Source organism: Lissotriton helveticus, chromosome 1_2, assembly GCF_964261635.1.
Source record: "Lissotriton helveticus chromosome 1_2, aLisHel1.1, whole genome shotgun sequence".
NCBI classification, from domain to species: domain Eukaryota; kingdom Metazoa; phylum Chordata; class Amphibia; order Caudata; family Salamandridae; genus Lissotriton; species Lissotriton helveticus.
This window is the reverse complement of record NC_136058.1, coordinates 340,232,716-340,258,460: the sequence shown is the minus strand read 5'-3', so window position 1 is coordinate 340,258,460 and position 25,745 is coordinate 340,232,716. Positions and strand designations below refer to the sequence as shown.

The following is a 25,745-nucleotide window of genomic DNA, read 5'->3' as shown; positions in this document are numbered from 1 at the left end:
CAATGTTAGAAAGTACATCATTTTATTTAATTGTGTGAATAAAATGAATCGCCTCCCCGTCGGGGAATTGAACCCCGGTCTTCCGCGTGACAGGCGGGGATACTGACCACTATACTAACGAGGACTTATTGGCATCAGTTAAACAGTGCTCACCTCCTTGGGGTTAAGGCATACCCTCGATCAATTCACAGTATTGTAATAGGCAGATTTGCTGCTTTTGGTTAGGACAAGTAATCTTTTTTCCTAAATATTACAATACAGAAATTCCTAGCCAAAAACAATCAGTTTTATCAAGAAATTATTTCATTGAAATAAATATCTATCTATCGATCTGTCTATCTGGCTATCTTTCTAACTATCAATATATATATTTATATATATCTATATATATATATATATAATCAGCTCACTTTACCATTTGCAGCTTATAACTATTAGCCACCAGGGGTCACTACTAACCAAAAGAAGTCATTCTACTTGTAAATTGTGCCAATCGAGTGGAACAGCAGCCTAGGATTCACCACTGCTTCATCTCATTTTCCAAGAGAATGCAGATGTAAAGTGTTTTTGATGGTAACCCTGTGCATATTGAAATATTCAGAGCATATTCTGAATTTCAGTTAACACATCAGTAAGCATTTTGGCCATCAGTGAATTCAACCTTTTTTCTCAATCAGAATAGGCAAGGATAATGACAGATATATTTTACAATGTTAGAAAGTACATCATTTTATTTAATTGTGTGAATAAAATGAATCGCCTCCCCGTCGGGGAATTGAACCCCGGTCTCCCGCGTGACAGGCGGGTATACTGACCACTATACTAACGTGGACTTATTGGCATCAGTTAAACAGTGCTCACCTCCTTGGGGTTAAGGCATACCCTCGATCCATTCACAGTATTGTAATAGGCAGATTTGCTGCTTTTGGTTAGGACAAGTAATCTTTTTTCCTAAATATTACAATACAGAAATTCCTAGCCAAAAACAATCAGTTTTATCAAGAAATGATTTCATTGAAATAAATATCTATCTATCGATCTGTCTATCTGGCTATCTTTCTAACTATCAATATATATATTTATATATATCTATATATTACCTACTGGCGGTCGCCAGTAGGTATATATAGTTAGGATTTTTTCTCTATGGGTTTTTTGAAAATTCTATGTCTAATAACTTTGCCGTTTGTGGACGGAATTGGCTGAAATTTTCAGGAAAATGGCACATTTTGTTTCTGAGCAGCCTTTGAAAATTTGGGGGGGGTTCGTCAAGGGGGGGCCGAGAAAAAAGGGGGGTCCCAAAACGCGTTTTTCCCATGTTAATTTCCATAGGGCGGTTGGCCTCACTTTTAGCCCGAACGGCTGAATGGATTTGCACGAAACTTGGCAAAATTGTAGGGACTGGTAGCCCGATGTGCCTTTTGTAGGTCTCAATATATGTGCTCCAGTGGATTTTGAGAAATTAACGTTTAAAAAAAGATATATATCTGTAAGCGCGGACCAGGCAGCGGTCTGGTTCGCGGACTTTTCGCGCAACGGAGCTTTGTGAAGCGAAGCTGATTGGTTCTCCGGCGTCTGTCAACATTCCAAACAGTCCGTAGCGGCCGCCATCTTGTCTCTCGGTAGGATCGAGAGACAAGAGGAGGCGAAAGCGAAGGGGCAAATGACCATAAGGGGGAATAGTAGATCCTCGCTGACCCCCTAGGTTTGATGTGGAGGTTTTAAAAGGGCCCCGCGGGGCAAAAAAAAAAATAATAATAATAATCGAACGGCTGAATGGATTTGCACGAAACTTGGCAAAATTGTAGGGACTGGTAGCCCGATGTGCCTTTGCTAGGTCTCAATATATGTGCTCCAGTGGATTTTGAGAAATTAACGTTCAAAAAAAGATATATATCTGTAACAGCGCTCCGCTTCGCGTACTTTTCGCGTTACGGAGGTTTGCGAAGCTGATTGGTTTTTCGGCGTCTGTAAACATTCCAAACAGTCCGTAGCGGCCGCCATCTTGTCTCTCGGTAGGATCGAGAGACAAGAGGAGGCCAAAGCGAAGGGGCAAATGACCATAAGGGGGCATAGTAGATCGTCCCTGACCCCCTAGGTTTGATGTGGAGGCTTTGAAAGGTTCTCGCAGGGCAAAAAAATATATACCGTTTTTTTAGTTTTTTTGCGTGGAGTGCGCTCGGTTCGCGAACCGGGAAGCGTTCTGGGGAGCGTACTTTCTTGAAAATTAGTGAAAAAAGTTAGAGTACAATAATAATTGTGAGTGATCAGATGTAGGGTAGCTCTGAGAAGAGCTTTTGGGTTTATGGTACATTTAGGTACTTATAAGTAGGTACCAATGCACATTCTTAAATTCAGAGTGAAAACTCTGTTGCCCTCATCTGAGAAGTGAACTCCATCTCCTCTGTAGATATCTTGCATGTAGTAACGCAAGTTATTGTTGTACAGGGAGCCCATTCCATGGTCTCTCATGTAAGCTGAAACAGATTTGTTTACATGCTTCCTCGATTTCTCAATTTGTGGACAAAATTGGTTCGACCACCTCCATTTCTGTCTTTGGCATATATTTGAATATACCAAGGCAGTCTGAGGAAAAAGTGCCATCAATTGCTCAAAGGTGTCCTTTAAAAGCATTTCCAGACCTACCCCAGTCAAAGTGCCCAAATCATTACCTCCACAGTGCACAATTAACAGGTCAGGTTTTGGCAAATGCATAAAGGTTTTCACCAATGGTATCAATTGGTGACATTTTAATCCTCTGTGGCCAAACCACTTAATTTCCACATCTTGTAAATTGAGGTTAGGTAAATTCCTGTTTTCAGCGTACCTTTGAGCCCAATAGATGTAGCTATGTCCAACAATCCAGACAGAAAACATGGCGAGAGAAGGTTCTCCTGCAGTCAGATGAAGTGTGGCAATGAAATGGCAGTTGAAAAAATGAGAGTGTAAAATGAAAAAAACTGAGGAGTTTCTGTGTTAATGAAGCAGTAAGAGTGATTGGTGGATTTTGATTGCTGAAAACAGAAAGTTAGTGTGCATGGATGAGTTCGTTGAAAGATGTATTTTGAGTGGCGAAGAAAAAATCATTAAATGAAAGAATGCTTTGGATATGCAGGTGCACTGAGAGTTCAGAGTTCAATTGCAACATTGTTGTGTGAGAGGTCTTGCAAGAGGTGGTTGCTATGCAGAAAAAGCAGAGAGGGGGCAGAGGGGGGAAGGGTTTTGCTTTGAAAAAAAGTGAGGGAAGAGTTTTGATTGGGTGACATGAGAGATCTGTGTGAGGAATTACAGCATTTCTGTGCTTTTGATAGCTGCAGACTCTGGAGTGCATACCTTTTGCTCTGCTGAAGACAAATTGGTGTGTTTCTGAGACTGTTTTGAAACTCAAAGTACTTGCTAAGGTGAGAAAAAATTTCTTTAATTTAGATAGAAAATAGTGTGCTTTAAGGAGAAAATTATGAAGAAAGTTGTGTTTTTCAAATGTTGCTTTGTCTCAAGTGTTTCACAAATAGATTTTGTTTGTTTGAGAAATTGTAATTGGAGAAAATGTGAAGTATTAGTACTGACAGGGCTTTTATGTGCATAGGAGCTGTGGAGTGTTTTCAAATTATGACTTGTAAATCGTTTTTGAGAAAAAGCAATGGTTTTAATATTGATGAGAAGGACATAATGGTGTCTGCTTCTTTATAAGGTAATTGAGAGTCTTTCCCATTTCAATGTAAGAAGTTTGTCTGTGGAGCAAATTGCTTGTAAATATGCTCCCACCTGTGCATGGCAAATTTAGATTTTGAATGTTTCCGTTACATAGGCATGTTAAAGGTGACTGAAACATGCTGCAAAGGCAATCAAAAAATGCTTTTATGTGTCTTAAGGACATTTTAAGTCATTTCCCCATGTGCAGTGTTTTCAAATTATGAGTTGAAAATCGTTTTTGAGGTAAAGGAATGTTTTCAAAATTTATGTGCGCCATATGACCCCAAATTTTTTTTTCAGGGGTGCAGCAGGGTGTTCTTGAGATACCCCTGCACCGTCGGAAAAATTCGTAATTTGCGATGAGGTAATTGCTAATCGCAAATTGCACCTTCATTCCTATGGGCCTCCTGCTGCATGGAAATGAATGGGTAATCTTGCTGAAATGCAAAGTCGAATCTGTATTTAAAAGGGTCTGCACCTCTGTACGGGTGTTCGCTATGTGAAGCACGAAAGTTTCACGGGCCGAACTCAAGGCCACCTCTCTCTGAGACAAAAGAGCTCTTATTCTTGCCATGCTGTTGAAATGTGCTCCCAAGGTTGGTATTTGTGGCCAGATTGAAAACTCCCTATGTTCATGTGTGGGAGGAAATAGAACATTTCTGCAGCAAATAACCCGTTCATTTACTGTTACGATAAAATGAATACTTTTAATTAACCCAGAACAATCTTCATTATTGAGCATCAAATAACTACCATTTTCCAAGAACTTGAACGTGGGGATGATAGCAGGAACTGGCGTGCCTTGCAACACGCAAGCCATATTTGGTCGGTGTTTGTGGCATGAACCGTGTAACTGTCTGTGCCTACACATTAGTGAATGATCTGGCGTCTCAGTGCATTCCTCTCCATTCAGATAAAGTTCTTGATCATCTTTGAAAATCTGTATGTGTATGGAAGCGACCAGACTTGATGAAGAAAACCACTACCTAAAGGTTAATAACGACCTATTGGTATATATTTCATACAATTTGAAAACTTATATAAAGCAAAAGGCAGCGTTATTAAACCGTGGATAAGGCACGTTGCCAAAGCAGTCAACCTTTTGGATTTATACTGGAAATGTTAAAGGAAGAATTACGGAGTAGGGCCTGTAAATCTTTAATAGACAACGAGTAAAATTACTCCAACCATCGTATTCCTCTAACTCCGGGATAGTAGGGGTGTTTAATTTTTTAGAAGTAGCCAATCCAAAGCATTTGGTCTGGGAAATTGTTTCATTCACAAACAACATATGTTTTGGGATGAGACATGCACGGTGGAAAGCCTCAGTGCCTTGTACCTGCCAGGTTCGTGAACCCTAAACTGATGTAGATCCTGGATATTTTTACTCTGTATTACGTTAGCATGGTCTCATTACTGGTTTAAACGCCATTTTTCCTTTTTTGTAACTTCTGCACACGACACTTAGTTGTTGCTTTAGCTTTCAGCCTACCTGCGTCAAGATCTATGCCTGCTTCAAGCAGGCGCAGGGTTTTGATGTAGCTTTGTCCTATCTGATTGTAAATGCGGCACACCGTGGGTGGCAGAGCAGCGGTGCACGTTAACTGGTGCATCCCTGGGGATGTGCTAGTTAATATAAATCTGCCCCTTTACATTTAATTATGTGCAGGGGACACAGAGTAGGTGAGGTTTATCCAAGGTTAAGAAGAGATGAGTCCTGTTCAGTGAAAAATTGAAGATAGGCTTCAGTATATTATATACTTAAGTAGTGTGTTAAGTTTTTGATGACTGTTATTAATTTACTGTTGGGTAATAGTGGTTAATAACATTTTTTATTATATTTTACCACAGATTCAACTGCACATTATTTCAAGATTTTAGGATGCCTAGCAAAGAAAGAGTAAGAAAGGCTGGAAAACGTCAAAGACAGCAGGAGCATGGAATATTGCAGCAGTCCTCTAACAAAAAGATTTGTCAAGTCACCAAGAAAGCACCGGGTAAGAGTCGAAAAACAGTCATAAGAAATATGTGTAGTAAAAAAAATATTACTACAGAAAATGTTTCACTCCAGAAAAGGAGACCGAATTCAAATGGTAAGGAAAGGCCAATGAGAAATGTTACTGCTAGAGTAAGAGATAACTCTATGCATGAAAGTAGAAGGAAACAACAGTTTAGGGATATTCGTAAACGAATGTTCCGCAACAGGATAATTGGGAATTTGTTAAAAAATATTAAGAAAGGTCAGCAGAAAGTGGTTTTTTATAAGAGAAAAAAAATAGTTGAGAAAGTTATTGATCAGGCCTTTGAAATTAAACGTAAGTTATTTATTTTGACAATCAATAGAATTAGGAAGCTAAACAAGGTAATTTATGATTTCAAAAGAAATAGTAGATGGAAGAGAATAGTTAATCGTAGTAATTTTTGTGAAGTTTTTTCTGGAGAATGGATGCATAGTTCAAGCTCTGAGGCATTTTTTAATGAGGAGAGTTATTTCCAGGATAATGATTTGGTGCATGCAGTTGACACCAGTGGTCGAGCTTATGAAGTGAAAGATGGTTGTCCAGTTGAAAAAGAAAAACTTGTGAGAACAGAGATAGAAGAGGTGTTAGGTAATGAGGTTTTAGGGAGACGTCCTAAGGGTCCTGTGTACACCTGGAAGTGTAGTAGTATTTGCAGTGTACGACAGGATTCCATCAATTTGCTTTGTGATTTTATACGGTCATTTAGTAAGAAAAGTTTGAAGCAGAAAATGAAGTTGTTGCAAGAATTAGATCCTTGCAGAGTGAGAGAAGTGATAGGTTTGCATGGTCATTCACTGGCTTGTCTTTCCAGGAGAGTATGCCAGAGTGTTTTTCATCATTTCAGGATGCTAGCAGTGCATCATAATAAAGTGAGGAAATTAGTTAGAATGTTGTATTATGCTAAGAGTCCAGCAATTATGCTAAAACAATTATGCGCTGCTCTTTTGCATGGTTCTGAAATAGATGTGAAAAATATATGTGAAGAAATTGAGTTTTGTTACTTTGGAAGTAAAGAGGAGAATGTTGAAATTGACCAAGAAGAAGAGAGTAATGTGGAAGATAGTGTACAGGTTTCCAGTACAGATAATTTCCAGAGGGAAATTGCGACGTTTGAGGTGAAATCAAGTGAGAGGCCAAATTTCACTTGTGTGTGTTGTCGACGCACTTATTATAAGAATCAGACTAAGTTAGTGGATTTATATGGAAAAAGTGAAAGGGAAAATAATAGTGAATGGAAGGATTTTACAACATACTTGATGGTAGAAAATTGTTTTGATTTGGGATTGGATCAACGTGTGTGTACTTATTGTTGTAACAAATTAAATCAAAACCAGATGCCTGCTAGAGCAGTTCATAATAATCTGGAATTGGTTGAAATTCCTTCTGAATTGAAGGATTTAAATACTTATGAATCTATTTTGATTCAAAGTATCCATCCCTTTCAGGCTATTGTAAGAATGGAGCCAAAGACAGGGAAATTGCCTCCATCAGATTTACAGAGAGGATTAAAGGGAAGAGTTGTTTATTTGCCTCTAGATTTGAAGAAAAACATTAACACAATTGGAGTAGAAAAAGTGGAAGAGGAACCTCTGGTTATCTTAGTTAATGGGGTTCCGACAAAGAATAAGAAAATATGGCAAGATTTAGTAGATGTTAGGAAAGTCAAAAGGGCAACATTGTATTTGAAAAAATATAATAAATACTATAAAAATGTATATGTTGCAGAAGAGGAAGTAAGTGAGGAAGAGGATAGCGATTTGTGTGCTGGTCAAATTGAGAAAGTAGAACCCTGTACTAGTGAAGAAATATATGAACATTATAGTGTTCATCCTTTGCATTCCAAGGAAGTCATGGGGAATGCTATTGAGTTGTTTCAAATGAAACAAGCGAAAGGGAGTCCCATTAGTGTTTGGGAGGAAAGTTTGGAAGCTCGGTGTTTCCCACAGCTTTTTCCAACAGGTCAGGGAGGAAGATATGATGAGCGACCTCATCAAATTCCTGCTTCTGAATACCGGACTTTGCGATTGTATGCAGGAGATCCTAGGTTTCGACAATGCATTCCTTATTTGTTTCATCTCCTGTTTGAAAGCGATCTGTCTGGACTGTCATATGCAGTGAACCACATCTTGAAAAGTGGTATACACATGCAAAACATCTCGGCAAGTGACTTTATGGATAAAGTCAATGTCCAAGACAGCATTTTGGATTCTCACCTGATTAATCTCATGGCGTGTCAGCGTGGTACTAATGAGTACTGGTACCGTCGTCATGGTGATTTAAAATGTATGCTGAGGAACTTAGGAACTCCCACATGGTTCCTCACTTTGAGCTGTGCTGAGTATGGCTGGGAAGACTTACTTGAATTTCTACGAGAGGCAAATGCTAACGTAGAAAACATCGAATTCAAGACACCCGGAGAACTGTGCTCTTTGGATCCAGTCAATGTATGTAGGTACTTCAATCATAGATTTGAAGGTATGATGTCTTTCATCATGAATAAGAAGAATCCACCTCTTGGAGAGGTGTTGGATTTCTTCTGGAGGAAGGAGTACCAAGCAAGAGGTGCTCCTCATATACATATGTTGCTGTGGATCAAGGATGCACCTAAATTTGGAACGGATGCAGACGACTCAGTGATGAGTTTCATAGAACAGTATTCTACGTGTGCTGTTCCAAACGCAAAGGAGAAAAAAAGCCTAAGAGAAAAAGTTCTACGTTTCCAAAGCCATCGATGTGGAAAGTACTGTCGTCGTAAATTCCGGAACAAAGACAAGTTCTACACCAAATGTCGTTTCGGCTTTCCACGATCGGTGATTTCTAAAGGAAGAGTGAACAGTTTGATGTCTTCGCTGCGACATAATGTGATGAAGAAATCACCTAAAAACACATACAATTTGAAGAGGAACGAAGAGTCTAAGTACATCAACGACTACAACCCGGTGATTTTGTCCATGTGGAATGCTAACATGGATATACAGTTTGTGGCTGATAACTGTATGGCTGTGGCTAGGTATGTGACATCTTACATCACCAAAAAAGAGAAGACAGAATTGAAGGATATGTGGGAGGACATTTCCCATGAAAAGAGCCTCAGCAAGAAGTTGTACAGTTTCAGTCTGAAGATGTTGTCGCATCGAGAAATCGGAGCTTACGAATGTTCTGACCGGTTGTCTTCAGCAAGTCTCTATGCCAAGTCCAGGAGTATCGTTTGGGCGAGTGTTGGTCTTGCTGCAACGCGTAATCGAGTTCTGAAACCTGTGCGGGAAATTGAGTATTTGGCGGAAAAGGAGCCAAACAGTACCGACATTTTGAAGAGCAACATGTTGGATACATATTATCCAAATCGAAGCAGTCACCTCGAGAATGTTTGTCTGTATGAGGTTCTGCAAAATTACATATTCAAGAGGAACATCAAAGAAGATACTGAGAAAGGAGTGTATGCTGTAATAGGAAGTGAGGGATGTCTGGTCAAGCAAAGAAAATGCCACTTGATAAACCATCGAAAATTGAGTGGCGAATCTCCTGAAAAAAAGGAGTTTTTCTATTTAGCACTTTTGCAACTTTTTAAGCCTTGGCGTGCAGAAGAGGAACTGCTTGGAGATTTCCTCTGTTACGAAGACTCTTTCAATGCTGCCAAGGAGACCATAGAATGTCCTGCTTTTCCCAAATATGTAGAAATGTTGAATGTGGAAATTGAGCAGGAAGCAACGATTGCAGCCGAGATTGCCAGAGACAGTTCTCAGGACAGTCAGAGTTCTGCTTCATTGAGTCAGGATCCACTAGGAGGACCTCTTATCGAAAATGAAGCTGCCACTGCTATGAATGAAGTGGAAAGAGCCATGGCACATGCTCAGGAGGATGCGGTTAACTTAGAAGAGTTGGAAAGACAACTCAACGTTGAGCAGAGGAAAATATATGACGAACTTACCATGCAAATTGATCATGGATTAAGTCATGATAAGAAAGAGTGCTCATGTACGTCGTTGAAGCCTGTCCGACTGTACGTGAGTGGAGAAGCGGGAACTGGAAAAAGTTTCCTTATTAAAGCAATTTCATGTTATTTGCAGGAAAGGACAGAGTCATCGCTGTCTTGTGTTGTCACCGCTCCAACTGGACTGGCAGCACATAACATTAAAGGGATTACTTTACATCGTTTACTGATGCTGCCAGTGGAGCATGACAACAAATTAGAATATCACAAGCTATCTGGAGATGCTTGTTTTGAAGTTTCAAGAGTCTTGAGGAAAATGAAACTTCTTATCATTGACGAAGTAAGCATGGTTTCCAATGTTATGCTTGCCTTTGTGCATTTGAGAATGCAAGAAGTTCTCAAAACAGAGTATGATGTGTTATTTGGTGGCAAACACATCATTGTTTTTGGAGATCTTCTGCAGCTGACACCAGTGAAAGGGCAACCTGTGTTCAAAATGCTCACGCATGAAGATACCAGGAAGTGCTTAGGGAGTATTGGCAACGTCAATATATGGTTAAACTTCAATTATGCTGAACTGCATGAAAATATGCGTCAGGCAAAGGATGAAGTTTACAAGACTATTCTACAAGATGTTAGAATTGGAAAAGTGACCGAGCATGGGAAAGAAGCTTTACATGCACGATTACTGACAAATTTATATCCAGACGAAGATGTTGTGCCTGAGAATATTTTTCAGAAAGTTACTGAGAAAAAATCTGGAATATGTTTGATGCCAACTCTTGCAGAATGTGCCAAATTCAACAACAAAATGTTGCATTTAGAAAAGCAAGAGATTGTGAAATTGGAAGCTATTGACAGAGTAGAGCATATGGGATCAACAATTATTTTGTCTGAGAATCTGAAAACAAAATTGGATTCATTAGAGAAGAGTATATCTAAAACTGCGGGTTTTGAAAAGACTCTGAATGTGTGCTTGAACTGCCGTATAATTTTAAGAAGGAATTTACATGTTGAAAGAGGTCTGGTAAATGGATCAATGGGTAATGTTGTTGATTTTGTGAAATACAGAAATAGAGATGGAATTGAATTTTTAAAAATTAAATTTGATGGCATTGAGGAAGTACAGCTAATTGCTCGTTGTTCTGCTAGATTTTTGCTTGTAAAAGACTTATATGTTCGTCGTAAGCAGTTTCCTGTTTGCTTGGCATATGCGGTGACAATCCATAAATCGCAAGGTTTAAGTGTAGACTGTGCATTGGTGAATATTGGCAGTTCTGTGTTCAAGGAGGGTATGGCATATGTGGCATTGTCACGAGTTAGGACTTTATCGGGATTGTACTTGATTGAGTGTGATGTCACAAACATTTGTGCGGATCTAGATTGTGTTAAGGAATACAATAGGTTGAGAAGAGAGTATGCGCCACATTTGCCTCAGTATCCTTTGTTTGAGAAACGTGTGGTAGGCCGGAAACGAAGAAATGTGACCAATACTGGGGAGGTTGTAGCAAAAAGACGAAAAGTTGATGAACCTGAAATTATAAGCAGAAACAAAAAGGATTCTGTTGAAGATGTTGTTGGTTTTCAATTTGAAAACAGTTCTGGTGTCAACTGCTATGCTAATGTAGTGGTTAATGTTGTCTTTTCTCTAGAAACTTTAAAAGAACAGATTGTGGTCAATTCGGATCAAAGATTTTGCAGTTTGTTAAATTCTGTGTTAGAGAAATGTAGCACTGACAGAACAAACATAGAAAGTGTGTCTGAAATTCGAAATCTGTTAGACAGATGTTCAGGCCAAACACAATTCTCTCAAAATAGTCAGCAAGATTGTCAGGAGTTTTTAATGTATATGCTTGATGTATTGCATGATGAAGGTGTAGATGTAGATCACCTGTTTGGGCTTTCTTATCAATGGCAGCATGACTGCGAGAACTGTAGGGTATCAGCTACTACTAGTGTAGACTCAGAAAGATTTATATATTTAACTTTGCCAGACAGTAAATCAGTCTCTTTTAATAAGCTAGTAAAAGCAGCTGATCACAACATGGAGTGTAGCCAATGTAAATCTGAAATGATGTCCACTTTATTTATACGAACATATGGCCAGTATGTCATTTTAATGTTCCAACGATGTAGGCCTGATGGAACAAAATTGACAACTTTAATTAAAAATGTTGTGGCTTCACAGTTGTCAATATCAGGAAGGACTTTTGTAACTGTAGCAATTATATATCATGATGGTCCTTCAATAACATCAGGACATTATACAGCTTATTTAAAGTGTAGAAATGGCTGGTCATTCTGCAATGATTCTGTTTTAATTTTCAAAAAAAAATTGCCATATGACCTTAAAAACTCTTACCTGGTGTTTTTAAAACCAAAATTTTAGGGAAAGAATCTCGGGATGTGCTCTGAGGAATTTCAAGAAGTTCTTATGGCTCCTACACTATTTGGCCTTGAGGATAAGTGTAGTACAGAGACATAACTTCTAACCATAAGACTGGACGTCATGGAAAAATAACTGCACTTTGAATGAGTTCAGAAAAACTATTTCTTTTTATAAGCTAATTGAAGCAGCGAATCAAAACATGGAGTAGAGGGAATGTAAGTCTGCAATGCTGTCTACTGTTTTACATTGCTTTGTGATTAAAAGTGATGTAGAGAATTAAATAATTGTACTAGTCATAAAGGTAGTGTAAGTCTGCTTCATAGTAAGCAGTATCAGTGTGATAGGAAATGTAGAACATGATTGAGCAAGAAGGGGAAGATATTACTAGTCCAGGATTGTGTAAATGATCTTCAACATTTTAATTCTGAAAGTTGCGGAAATGCGAAAAGACGGGATTGGCTTACAAGAAATCCAAGAGTTATACATGGCTCTGACACGATTTGGCCTTGTGGAATCGTGTGGTAGAGAGCGAGAAGTCATTTATTGTATGTAACATGTTTTTGAAAACGATGGAGGTTTTCTTTCAGAAAGTGGCGGGTTGAAAGTAATAACAGCACAACAGAGTGTAAGCTGTTCATAGGACATCCTTGGCCGTCATGGAAAGTAAGTTAACTTTAAGGAGTTCTGAATTCTGATTTGTAATGTATGGGTTTTTTAAACACAATCATTTTGATTGTGTTTTTTTTTCCCCGCTGTTATATGATGAATACCTTCAAGTCACTGTTTTAGTGAAATTTGATACATTCTGAGAACAGCAAAAATAAACCATTTAACATGTATAATTAATTCTGTTCTGTTTGCATTTATGATGTACATGTAGAACTGTGTAGGAGGCATGGAGAAGGTGAGGCTTCTGTCAGTGTCAAAGTTGTTGCATACAGTGCTCATATTCTACGTAGTCTTTTATATTTCATTACTTTAACTGTTTCTGACAGATCTAAAAAATTTTTTTTTAAAAGAACAGTAAGTATAAGGGAAGGAAACAGACAGTTATGTTAAAAGAAACACAGCTATAGGGAATAAACTAGGGATACTGTTACCCGCAATCCTCTGCTGATGATGTCACTGAGCATGTCATGAATGATGTAATATGTGACATCATCAGCAGTGGATTACGGGTAATAGTATCTCTAGTTTACTCCCCTATAGCTGTCTTTCTTTTAACATAACTGTCTGTTTCCTTCCCTTATACTTACTGTTCTTTTTTATAAAAAAATGTTTTTGGTTCGCTTCCGGTTCGCGTACCGGGGAGCGAACTGGGAAGCGAACTAAGAGAAATAGAGGTTGGCACAGTTGCAAATATTGTACCAATTTTTTTATAACGGGGAGGTAGTTCTGAAAAGAACTTTTTTTTAAATTGTTTTTGTTGTTTTATATTTTTTTTATTATTTTTCTGAACATTTTTTTTACTTTTTTTGAATTTTTCTGAACAGTTTTATATTTTTTTTGTTTTTTTTTCGGAGGGGGCAACGAAAACGATTCATTGTAAAGGGCTCAACAGGAGGAAGAAAACAAAAAAAAGAATTTATTGTTTGGTGAGTTTCGGACAAACATGAGCATGATTGTTAATAGCTCTGTTGATCAGAGTGATGCTACTTTCTGCGTAGCAAATGATTCCACTGCAATGTACGCAGACTTGTTTTACTTCACGAAATCTCGTTTGTATATTTGGCACCATCTCCCTGCCCTCTGGTCCCGTTACTTCCGGTACAACAGATCTTCTGGCCATAATAGGGAGATTATCTAGGTCGTCCTGTTCCTCTTCTTCCTCTTCTTGCTGAATTATAACTTTAGCAGGTGGTCCACTCTTCCTTGGATGTGGTGGAGGTGGTGGGGAAGCACCAGCTGAAGCTAGTAAAGAAGCCATTGCTCACTGGTAACAAAGGGTCTTTCTCTCACAATGATGAAAGTCAGAGTGAGGAAAGAAGGAGGGATTTTCACCATTTGGGAAAAAAAATAGTTCTCAACCAATGAAAAGTGTTCATTTTAGATCATATGACCTAGTCTTACATCATTAGGAAACCGAAAGTGAAATGAACCAATGAAAAGTGTTATTACCAAGTCACATGACCTGCTGTGTTTACGTTACGCGCTTTGCAGGGCCTCCCGGTTTGCTTCCAGAAACCTGTGCTTTGCGACTCGGTAAGCGTACGAGTTCGCTAACGTAGCACGTCATATGACGTATCACGCGACAACGCGAAACGTCATGCGGACGGGAGGCGTCACGATGTTGTTTTCTAACGCGGCAGTTGCGGTAAAGAAACGTTTACCGGCTCGCGGTCTATTTCGCGGCATCAAGGTCAGCTAACGGGAAGCTTCCCGATTCGCGAAGCGGGAACGAAGAAAAAAAAATATTTAAAAAAAAAAATTATTCATAAACATATAAAATATATTTTTGGATTTAAAGAAGAATACATTTTACAGCTACAGATATTAGCTGTTAAAAAACCAATGAAATTCACTGAAAAAACCATAGGTTATAGACCATATATAGTTAGGAATTAGCATTTACAAAACCTTGAAAATTCACTGAAAAAACCATAGGTTATAGACCATATATAGTTAGGAATTAGCATTTAAAAAACCTTATTTTACTCACACAAAACCATTGAAATTCCATATATAGTTAGTTGCACTAACTATATATCGCGCACCCGTAATCCACTGCTGATGATGTCACATATTACATCATTCATGACATGGTCAGTGACATCACTGATGACATCACTGATGACATCTCAAATGACATCACTGATGATATCTCATTTGACATCAATGGTCACATCAATGATGATATCATTAATGTGACAATACAATGCATCTCCTCACACTTTAATATAACCTCTGTTACACCCAGTGTTAAATACAGAGTATAATTTTTGAAACCATTGACACACCAATACTAGTTACTACATACCCACTCACTGATTCCTACGTCTACACACACATTCACTCATTCACCCATACAATCATTCATACATACAATCACTCATCTTTACAACACTATCATATGCACTCATACACCTATACAGACACTCACACTCTGCCACTCATCCATGGAGTTACTCACACACCTAGTCAGTCCTGTAAAGAATCAATCACAGTTCCATTTTCTAATCTACACAGTTAAACATAGAGTACCTTACATTTTAAAACATATACTAACACATACTTACTCTCTTATAGAATCACTGATACAAGTACACATTGATCTGCACAGAGTCACACACCTCCCAGCCAGTCATACACACACTCAGTCTCCCATACAAATACTTGTGCAACCAATCAATAACCCATATAGCTACTTATATAGCTACTGATCAACACATGCAGCAGCTTGCACAACAACAGACATGCTGATGCACACTTTCAGACAGTTTAGTCACTAACCCGTGCATTTAGTAAGACGCATTTAATCACTCACTCATACAGTCAATCACGCACCTACTAAAACCTTCATTGAGACACTTATACATCCACTCATTCTTCAATATGTAAAACATATTTAAACTTTACAGAAACACATAATCACTGGATGTTGTCATCAGTGATGTCATTTGAGATGTCATCAGTGATGTCATCAGTGATGTCACTGACCATGTCATGAATGATGTAATATGTGACATCATCAGCAGTGGATTACGGGTGCGCGATATATAGTTAGTGCAACTAACTATATATGGAATTTCAATGGTTTTGTGTGAGTAAAATAAGGTTTTTTAAATGCTAATTCCTAACTATATATGGTCTATAACCTATGGTTTTTTCAGTGAATATATATATAATCAGCTCACTTTACCATTTGCAGCTTATAACTATTAGCCACCAGGGGTCACTACTAACCAAAAGCAGTCATTCTACTTGTAAATTGTGCCAATCGAGTGGAACAGCAGCCTAGGATTCACCACTGCTTCATCTCATTTTCCAAGAGAATGCAGATGTAAAGTGTTTTTGATGGTACGCCTGTGCATATTGAAATATTCAGAGCATATTCTGAATTTCAGTTAACACATCAGTAAGCATTTTGTCCATCTGTGAATTCAACCTTTTTTCTCAATCGGAATAGGCAAGGATAATGACAGATATATTTTACAATGTTAGAAAGTGCATCATTTTATTTAATTGTGTGAATAAAAGGAATTGCCTCCCCGTCGGGGAATTGATCCCCGGTCTCCTGCGTGACAGGCGGGGATACTGACCACTATACTAACGAGGACTTATTGGCATCAGTTAAACAGTGCTCACCTCCTTGGGGTTAAGGCATACCCTCGATCAATTCACAGTATTGTAATAGGCAGATTTGCTGCTTTTGGTTAGGACAAGTAATCTTTTTTCCTAAATATTACAATACAGAAATTCTTAGCCAAAAACAATCAGTTTTATCAAGAAATTATTTCATTGAAATAAATATCTATCTATCGATCTGTCTATCTGGCTATCTTTCTAACTATCAATATATATATTTATATATATCTATATATATATATATAATCAGCTCACTTTACCATTTGCAGCTTATAACTATTAGCCACCAGGGGTCACTACTAACCAAAAGCAGTCATTCTACTTGTAAATTGTGCCAATCGAGTGGAACAGCAGCCTAGGATTCACCACTGCTTCATCTCATTTTCCAAGAGAATGCAGATGTAAAGTGTTTTTGATGGTACGCCTGTGCATATTGAAATATTCAGAGCATATTCTGAATTTCAGTTAACACATCAGTAAGCATTTTGGCCATCAGTGAATTCAACCATTTTTCTCAATCAGAATAGGCAAGGATAATGACAGATATATTTTACAATGTTAGAAAGTACATCATTTTATTTAATTGTGTGAATAAAATGAATCGCCTCCCCGTCGGGGAATTGAACCCCGGTCTCCCGCGTGACAGGCGGGGATACTGACCACTATACTAACGAGGACTTATTGGCATCAGTTAAACAGTGCTCACCTCCTTGGGGTTAAGGCACACCCTCGATCAATTCACAGTATTGTAATAGGCAGATTTGCTGCTTTTGGTTAGGACAAGTAATCTTTTTTCCTAAATATTACAATACAGAAATTCCTAGCCAAAAACAATCAGTTTTATCAAGAAATTATTTCATTGAAATAAATATCTATCTATCGATCTGTCTATCTGGCTATCTTTCTAACTATCAATATATATATTTATATATATCTATATATATATATATAATCAGCTCACTTTACCATTTGCAGCTTATAACTATTAGCCACCAGGGGTCACTACTAACCAAAAGCAGTCATTCTACTTGTAAATTGTGCCAATCGAGTGGAACAGCAGCCTAGGATTCACCACTGCTTCATCTCATTTTCCAAGAGAATGCAGATGTAAAGTGTTTTTGATGGTACGCCTGTGCATATTGAAATATTCAGAGCATATTCTGAATTTCAGTTAACACATCAGTAAGCATTTTGGCCATCAGTGAATTCAACCTTTTTTCTCAATCAGAATAGGCAAGGATAATGACAGATATATTTTACAATGTTAGAAAGTACATCATTTTATTTAATTGTGTGAATAAAATGAATCGCCTCCCCGTCGGGGAATTGAACCACGGTCTCCCGCGTGACAGGCGGGGATACTGACCACTATACTAACGAGGACTTATTGGCATCAGTTAAACAGTGCTCACCTCCTTGGGGTTAAGGCATACCCTTGATCAATTCACAGTATTGTAATAGGCAGATTTGCTGCTTTTGGTTAGGACAAGTAATCTTTTTTCCTAAATATTACAATACAGAAATTCCTAGCCAAAAACAATCAGTTTTATCAAGAAATGATTTCATTGAAATAAATATCTATCTATCGATCTGTCTATCTGGCTATCTTTCTAACTATCAATATATATATTTATATATATCTATATATATATATATAATCAGCTCACTTTACCATTTGCAGCTTATAACTATTAGCCACCAGGGGTCACTACTAACCAAAAGCAGTCATTCTACTTGTAAATTGTGCCAATCGAGTGGAACAGCAGCCTAGGATTCACCACTGCTTCATCTCATTTTCCAAGAGAATGCAGATGTAAAGTGTTTTTGATGGTACGCCTGTGCATATTGAAATATTCAGAGCATATTCTGAATTTCAGTTAACACATCAGTAAGCATTTTGTCCATCTGTGAATTAAACCTTTTTTCTCAATCAGAATAGGCAAGGATAATGACAGATATATTTTACAATGTTAGAAAGTACATCATTTTATTTAATTGTGTGAATAAAATGAATCGCCTCCCCGTCGGGGAATTGAACCCCGGTCTCCCGCGTGACAGGCGGGGATACTGACCACTATACTAACGAGGACTTATTGGCATCAGTTAAACAGTGCTCACCTCCTTGGGGTTAAGGCATACCCTCGATCAATTCACAGTATTGTAATAGGCAGATTTGCTGCTTTTGGTTAGGACAAGTAATCTTTTTTCCTAAATATTACAATACAGAAATTCTTAGCCAAAAACAATCAGTTTTATCAAGAAATTATTTCATTGAAATAAATATCTATCTATCGATCTGTCTATCTGGCTATCTTTCTAACTATCAATATATATATTTATATATATCTATATATATATATATAATCAGCTCACTTTACCATTTGCAGCTTATAACTATTAGCCACCAGGGGTCACTACTAACCAAAAGCAGTCATTCTACTTGTAAATTGTGCCAATCGAGTGGAACAGCAGCCTAGGATTCACCACTGCTTCATCTCATTTTCCAAGAGAATGCAGATGTAAAGTGTTTTTGATGGTACGCCTGTGCATATTGAAATATTCAGAGCATATTCTGAATTTCAGTTAACACATCAGTAAGCATTTTGGCCATCAGTGAATTCAACCTTTTTTCTCAATCAGAATAGGCAAGGATAATGACAGATATATTTTACAATGTTAGAAAGTACATCATTTTATTTAATTGTGTGAATAAAATGAATCGCCTCCCCGTCGGGGAATTGAACCCCGGTCTCCCGCGTGACAGGCGGGGATACTGACCACTATACTAACGAGGACTTATTGGCATCAGTTAAACAGTGCTCACCTCCTTGGGGTTAAGACATACCCTCGATCAATTCACAGTATTGTAATAGGCAGATTTGCTGCTTTTGGTTAGGACAAGTAATCTTTTTTCCTAAATATTACAATACAGAAATTCCTAGCCAAAAACAATCAGTTTTATCAAGAAATGATTTCATTGAAATAAATATCTATCTATCGATCTGTCTATCTGGCTATCTTTCTAACTATCAATATATATATTTATATATATCTATATATTACCTACTGGCGGTCGCCAGTAGGTATATATAGTTAGGATTTTTTCTCTATGGGTTTTTTGAAAATTCTATGTCTAATAACTTTGGCGTTTGTGGACGGAATCGGCTGAAAGTTTCAGGAAAATGGCACATTTTGTTTCTGAGCAGCCCTTGAAAATTTGGGGGGGGTTCGTCCAGTGGGGGCCGAGAAAAAAGGGGGGTCCCAAAACGTGTTTTTAACATTGAGTTTTCCATAGGGCGGTTGGCCTCACTTTTAGCCCGAACGGCTGAATGGATTTGCACGAAACTTGGCAAAATTGTAGGGACTGGTAGCCCGATGTGCCTTTTGTAGGTCTCAATATATGTGCTCCAGTGGATTTTGAGAAATTAACGTTTAAAAAAAGATATATATCTGTAACAGCGGACCGGTTAGCGCTCTGGTTCGCGGACTTTTCGCGCAACGGAGCTTTGTGAAGCGAAGCTGATTGGTTCTCCGGCGTCTGTCAACATTCCAAACAGTCCGTAGCGGCCGCCATCTTGTCTCTCGGTAGGATCGAGAGACAAGAGGAGGTCAAAACAAAGGGGGAAATAACTATAAGGGGGCATAGTAGATCCTCGCTGACCCCCTAGGTTTGATGTGGAGGTTTTAAAAGGGCCCCGCGGGGCAAAAAAAAAACAAAATAATAATAATCGAACGGCTGAATGGATTTGCACGAAACTTGGCAAAATATTAGGGACTGGTAGCCCGATGTGCCTTTGCTAGGTCTCAATATATGTGCTCCAGTGGATTTTGAGAAATTAACGTTGAAAAAAAGATATATATCTGTAACAGCGCTCCGCTTCGCGTACTTTTCGCGTTACGGAGCTTTGCGAAGCTGATTGGTTCTCCGGCGTCTGTCAACATTCCAAACAGTCCGTAGCGGCCGCCATCTTGTCCCTCGGTAGGATTGAGAGACAAGAGGAGGCCAAAGCGAAGGGGGAAATGACCATAAGGGGGCATAGTAGATCCTTCCTGACCTCTTAGGTTTGATGTACCATTTTGCCAAGTTTGGTGTAATTCCGTTCAGCCATTCAGGCTGTAGACGTATGTAAATGTCCTATGGAAAATTGCATGGGGAAAACACATTTGAAAGTGTTGAAATTTAGAACCAATTAAAATGTTACTTTGGTTTTGTATTTGTGTGTGATGAAAGTTAATTGGTTATGTATATATGTCAAATGAGAGGAAACCACAGCCATTTTGTGATACTACTGTCTGAGGTACATTTGTGAGGAATTTTTGGTGGTGAATTTCTGGTGTTTGATTTACACAGTACTAACACTTCTGCTACTTTTAAAAAGGTGAGTTGTTAATTTGTAAGGGGAACTATGTTGTACACTTGAAGATAATTTGAAAAATTTTTTCTGTTATTTATTTGCAGTCCTTCTGTTATACTAAATACTTGATGAAGTTAGTTTTATATTATGTATTACTAAAAACGATAAATGAAAGTGATTATTTTTTTCTGCAATTTACAGCAAGCAATTTCAAAATAAAATGGCTCACAATGAAGAGACCGTGGCAATTTCTTTTGAATTGTCCACTACATTGATTGAAATTGAGAGCACCAATAATGAAATATTGTCACAAGGAGGACATGACTTGTATGATTCCATTAGATTGATTGAAATGGACAGCACCAAGAATGAAATATTGTCACAAGGAGATGACTTGAATGATTCCACTACATTGATTGAAATTGAGAGCACCAATAATGAAATATTGTCACAAGGAGGAGATGGCTTGTATGATTCCATTAGATTGATTGAAATGGACAGCACCAATAATGAAATATTGTCACAAGGAGGAGATGACTTGAATGATTCCACTACATTGATTGAAATTGAGAGCACCAATAATGAAATATTGTCACGAGGAGATGACTTGAATGATTCCACTACATTGATTGAAATGGACAGCACCAATAATGAAATATTGTCAGAAGGAGGAGATGACTTGAATGATTTTTTTGATCAATCTCTTGATGGCGAATTTATCGAGTGTTTGGAGACCATAGAGTTACAAGAATCATCATTGCAGACTTTTAATGAGGAGATTCAAGATGAGATGATTGAAGAGGAAATTACTGATGAGGACATGTTACTAGTTGTTTCAAATTTAGAAAATTCTGAAGAATAAATTTATATTTAGAAATCAAAAATTGTTTGAGACATTATTTATTTTTATTTTTAATTTATGAGGTTGTAGCGAAGTGATTGTAGTATAAAATGAGACTTATAGTATAGAGTGCAACATTTTTATGTTACATGGTAAGTTTACTCATATTTACTTCCCTTCTGCCACTATATTATCTCCAATGTGTATTTGACATGTCTTCTTCATCTCCGGCCTCCTTTCTCTCACTGTGTGTCTCCGATGCATCTTATCGCTGGTATTTTGTGTAATTACAGAAGAGAGTAAAATAAAATAGTTCGGAACGTGAAAAGGGGGCAAAGTAGAGTACTCCTCACCCCCTAGGCCTTTTTAGGCGGTCCTAAAAGGATCAGTTTCTGCTTTCCTGAGAGATTATGGTATGAGTTCCATATACCACAATAACTTGCATTACAACATGCAAGATATCTATCTCCTATTACCAACTTTTGGAGATATTTGCGCTAAGCGCGAATATCTCCAAAAAGTAACACCTGCCCTGAGCAGTTCTTAGCCATGTTATCCAATGGGAGGTGGATAACATGGCTAAGAGTATTAGCTCGGTAATGCATGAATATCGCTGAGTTTTTAGCGATATTCATGCATTGCGGCCGTTTATTATCGCATTTGCGATAAACCTTGATAATAGTAAGGTTTATCTTCGATAATTTCTGACGATGCTTAGTGGTAAAAAATTGGTTGGTAAGCATCGTTAGCGATAAATATCGCTTAACTTTGGTAATATGCCCCAACGTCTGTTAACGTTCGATTCGAAGGAAATGAGGAAGTGTTGAAAAACATTGTCTGCGCCATCTTGCCTTTTTTGAAATGCCACACTTTTGTCGTGCACGGCAGCCATTTTAGATGTCTTGACCAGACCCACTCTCTGCACGCTGTCGATTCGTAGCATGGCTCCTCACCCTCGTAAGCATCTCCCCCAGGCACTGGTCACCACCGCTCTCTGTCTTATGCATGGGCAATAAACCTTCCCCCATCTGCGCTGCTCTTCCCTGAGAATCACACTCTGTGCCCGCCCGACACCTCCCTTTCGCCCTATTCACTACCGCACCCTCTGACACTCCTCTTCCTCTGTGTCCGAATGTCCAGGCCGGTCCTAGGCTATCAGCTAGCCCTGCAGATGTAGTTTATGGCCCCAGCTGTAAAGAATCACCCCTCTTCAAAGGAGTTATAGTAGATCAAGGCCCACACCCGATGTGATCCGTCACAGCACACGCGTTCCTACTATCTGAAAACCATCCTGTATTGTGATTGGGGAGGGGACCGAGCCTGAAGCGGAAGATTCCAGGAATGACTCTTTGTACATCAAAGTTTTTACAATTATGTGTCACATTAAAAATATATAGCACTCCAACAAAGTAGTAGGAATATAAAACTTTAATAACATATAAATATATACAACAAAACAAAAACAGTAAAAACATTTAAACAACGAAGAGACCGTGGCAATTTCTTTTTAATTATCCAATAGATTTATTGAAATTGACAGCACCAATAATGAAATATTCTTGTCAGTAGCGGTCTGTTGTGTGAATAGTTCCAAGGCAGCAGAACGCGCTGAAATCTAGATGGCACGAAAGTGATGTCTAGTAAGTTGCCGCCCAGCAAAAAACGGCGTGGGGCGCCGCGGGGGTGAGTGAGTCCAGTAGGCACCACAGCTATTCTTACCGGCATTGCAGAATTACTGCTGGGGACAATGCCTGTGCTGTAGCAGGGTCACAGCAGAAACAAAAAGGATTCTGTTGAAGATGTTGTTGGTTTTCAATTTGAAAACAGTTCTGGTGTCAACTGCTATGCTAATGTAGTGGTTAATGTTTTGTTTTCTCTAGAAAATGTAAAAGAGGGGGAGGCAGTCCAAAGTTCCGTTAAAAGGGCAAAGGAAAGGATCGGTGGTTTGAACTATCAGTCAAAAAGGGGAGGGGGTGCAATAATTTTTCCTACCGGGTCACACTGTGCTTTCACCGGAAGTAAGGTCTGCAGGATTGTAGTAATTCAAAGTGAGGCTGGCGCCAGCATGGGAGCGCCGACGTCCCGCGGATACAGTTTCGTCACTCCACGGGCGATCATGGCAGTCATTCCCCATCGGGGGTCGGAGACTCCCGCGGCTCCTCTAGAATCTTCAAGGTCGTGGAGGACTACGGTGGTGGAGTCAACCAGTGACCGGGCCATTTCTTTATGTTGGGCCCGCTCTTGCCAGGTCGACCGCCATTTTGAGAGTTCGGCAGCTACCGGCGATCGCGGGGTCACATGAGCGGACGGGCTCCACCCTGCCGGGCGAGACGTTGCAGCATGGCCACAGTGGAAGAACCGTTATCTAGGTCGTTCCGAAACTGTGCAGCACTGTAGTTGTTAGGATGCCACCGCCTGGAGCGCTGAGGGTGCAGCTGGGAAGCCTCCACCTGGGGAGGCGGGAGAGGCCTGTTCGCACCGTCTCTCCCTCCCAGTGCACCCCACGGCGTCTCGCTTGAGATTTGTTATGGCCGGACCAGGCGATGAGGACGAGGGGGGGGTCGGAGGCATGTGCAAGACATCCCCCTCCAGTGTTGTCGCAGCCATTATAAAAGAAAGAAGTGTCCCGTCCGTCTTCGGGCCGGGCTTCCGGTGGATGTCGGCCGGACGCCCCTGGCTCTGGCCCCATGAACGGGTTTCTTGGTTTATCGGCTGCAGCCGGATCCCGTCGGCCTCGGCCCCCCGACCGTTGGTGGTCGGACCGGAAGAGCATGTGGCGGGACTACCTGCAACTCTCAAGGGCCACCGCGGCCGGACTGGGAGAGAGAGGGGAGGGTCGAGGAGACATTCCCCCCCCCCTGCAACTGTTCAGCGTTGTAAAGGCAATCCCCTGGCCGGGTCCCGCTGGTCTCGGCCTCTCCTCCGGCTACACCCTACGTTAGGATCTCCTGGCCGAGGCGTGGCAGCAGGACCTGCCTTATATGGGCTGCTCCCGGCTGGGCGTAGCCGGAACCCTGCCCCACCTTGGAAGTTTCCAGAGTGGGGGTGGATGTTCTACTGACTTGCATTTTCCCTAGTCTATCGATTTTTTTGGCGTGGCAGGCGGTGGGACAGCGAGGGGTGATTTGGTTTCTCTTACTGTTTTTCTGGTCTCTCACCACTGGCATAGTTTTAACGTTTTCTTGTTTCTAGGACATTAATAGGTTTTATCATTACGTTATGTTATCGTTTCTTTGTTCGTTGTTTAATAAAAGTTCATGTTCATCAGTGGCCTACTGATTTTCGTTTTCCTATTTTTTTCTTTCCAGGTTGTTTCATGGTAAAGTTTCTGTTAACAGGATACAGTGATCACTTCGTTATTATTGCATATGTCCTTTTCACTAGGGGTGCTCTCTGGTCGGGCCAGATGACGTATCTCTAGTAAATGGTCCGGGTGAAAAAGGTGCATCAATCAGTGGGGAGTAGATAGGCATGACAGATTACAACGGGGGAGAACGGTCCGCATTACGTACCCTTTCACTACTTGCAAAGATTTTCCTACGTTTATTTGCAAACAGGGAATACCTCCAAAAAGAACTAATTCCCAAACAGTCAATGTTCGGACAATCAATCAATCAATGAGGAATGAAATAGGTACGACGTGTTAAAGGCTTGCGTTACCTACCCTTCACTATCTGCAAAGGGAGATAGAATATTCCTATTCTTCCTCGTTTGCAGGTAGAGAAGATCGTTAAGAGAATTAACTTCGAACAATTCAATGCTCGATTGAAACAATCAACAAGGGGTACTGTGAACACAAATGAACGCCGCTTATATACATACGCATTGCTATTTTCAACAGGTTGTTCCTAATGTTTCTATTTTAGCGAGGTCAAAAGAGATCCCATTAGTGGCCTACTGATTTTGCTCGATTCCTTTTGTTTTTTTACACGATTTTTCGCTATCTGCAAAGACTAAACAGAGTATTGCGACTCTGTGCTTGTTTGTAAATAGAGAATGAACCAAAGAGAACAATCAATCAAATGGAGAGAGAAGCAGGCACGACGGATTACAAAGGGGGAAAGGGCTGCGTTAACTACCCTTCACTATCTGCAAAGAGAGAGTACTCCTAATAGAAATGAGGGGTGGGGGGCAGCAATCAAAGCAGATCAGTGTGCATAAACACGAAAAAAAAAATTCTTACCACGTACTTGACATTCGACAGCTTATG

General features: G+C 39.5%; 5 non-coding genes across 5 annotated transcripts; all 5 read right to left on the bottom strand.

Annotated features, from left to right (window-relative positions):
• Nucleotides 1-52: 52 nt before the first annotated feature.
• TRNAD-GUC (transfer RNA aspartic acid (anticodon GUC)) lies at nt 53-124 on the bottom strand. Its single transcript has one exon. It is a non-coding gene; the product is annotated as a tRNA-Asp (tRNA).
• A 636-nt stretch (nt 125-760) lies between these two features.
• Nucleotides 761-832, bottom strand: TRNAD-GUC (transfer RNA aspartic acid (anticodon GUC)). The gene has a single exon. It is a non-coding gene; the product is annotated as a tRNA-Asp (tRNA).
• Nucleotides 833-16,944: 16,112 nt separating this feature from the next.
• TRNAD-GUC (transfer RNA aspartic acid (anticodon GUC)) lies at nt 16,945-17,016 on the bottom strand. Its single transcript has one exon. It is a non-coding gene; the product is annotated as a tRNA-Asp (tRNA).
• A 1,340-nt stretch (nt 17,017-18,356) lies between these two features.
• Nucleotides 18,357-18,428, bottom strand: TRNAD-GUC (transfer RNA aspartic acid (anticodon GUC)). The gene has a single exon. It is a non-coding gene; the product is annotated as a tRNA-Asp (tRNA).
• A 634-nt stretch (nt 18,429-19,062) lies between these two features.
• Nucleotides 19,063-19,134, bottom strand: TRNAD-GUC (transfer RNA aspartic acid (anticodon GUC)). The gene has a single exon. It is a non-coding gene; the product is annotated as a tRNA-Asp (tRNA).
• Nucleotides 19,135-25,745: the final 6,611 nt, after the last annotated feature.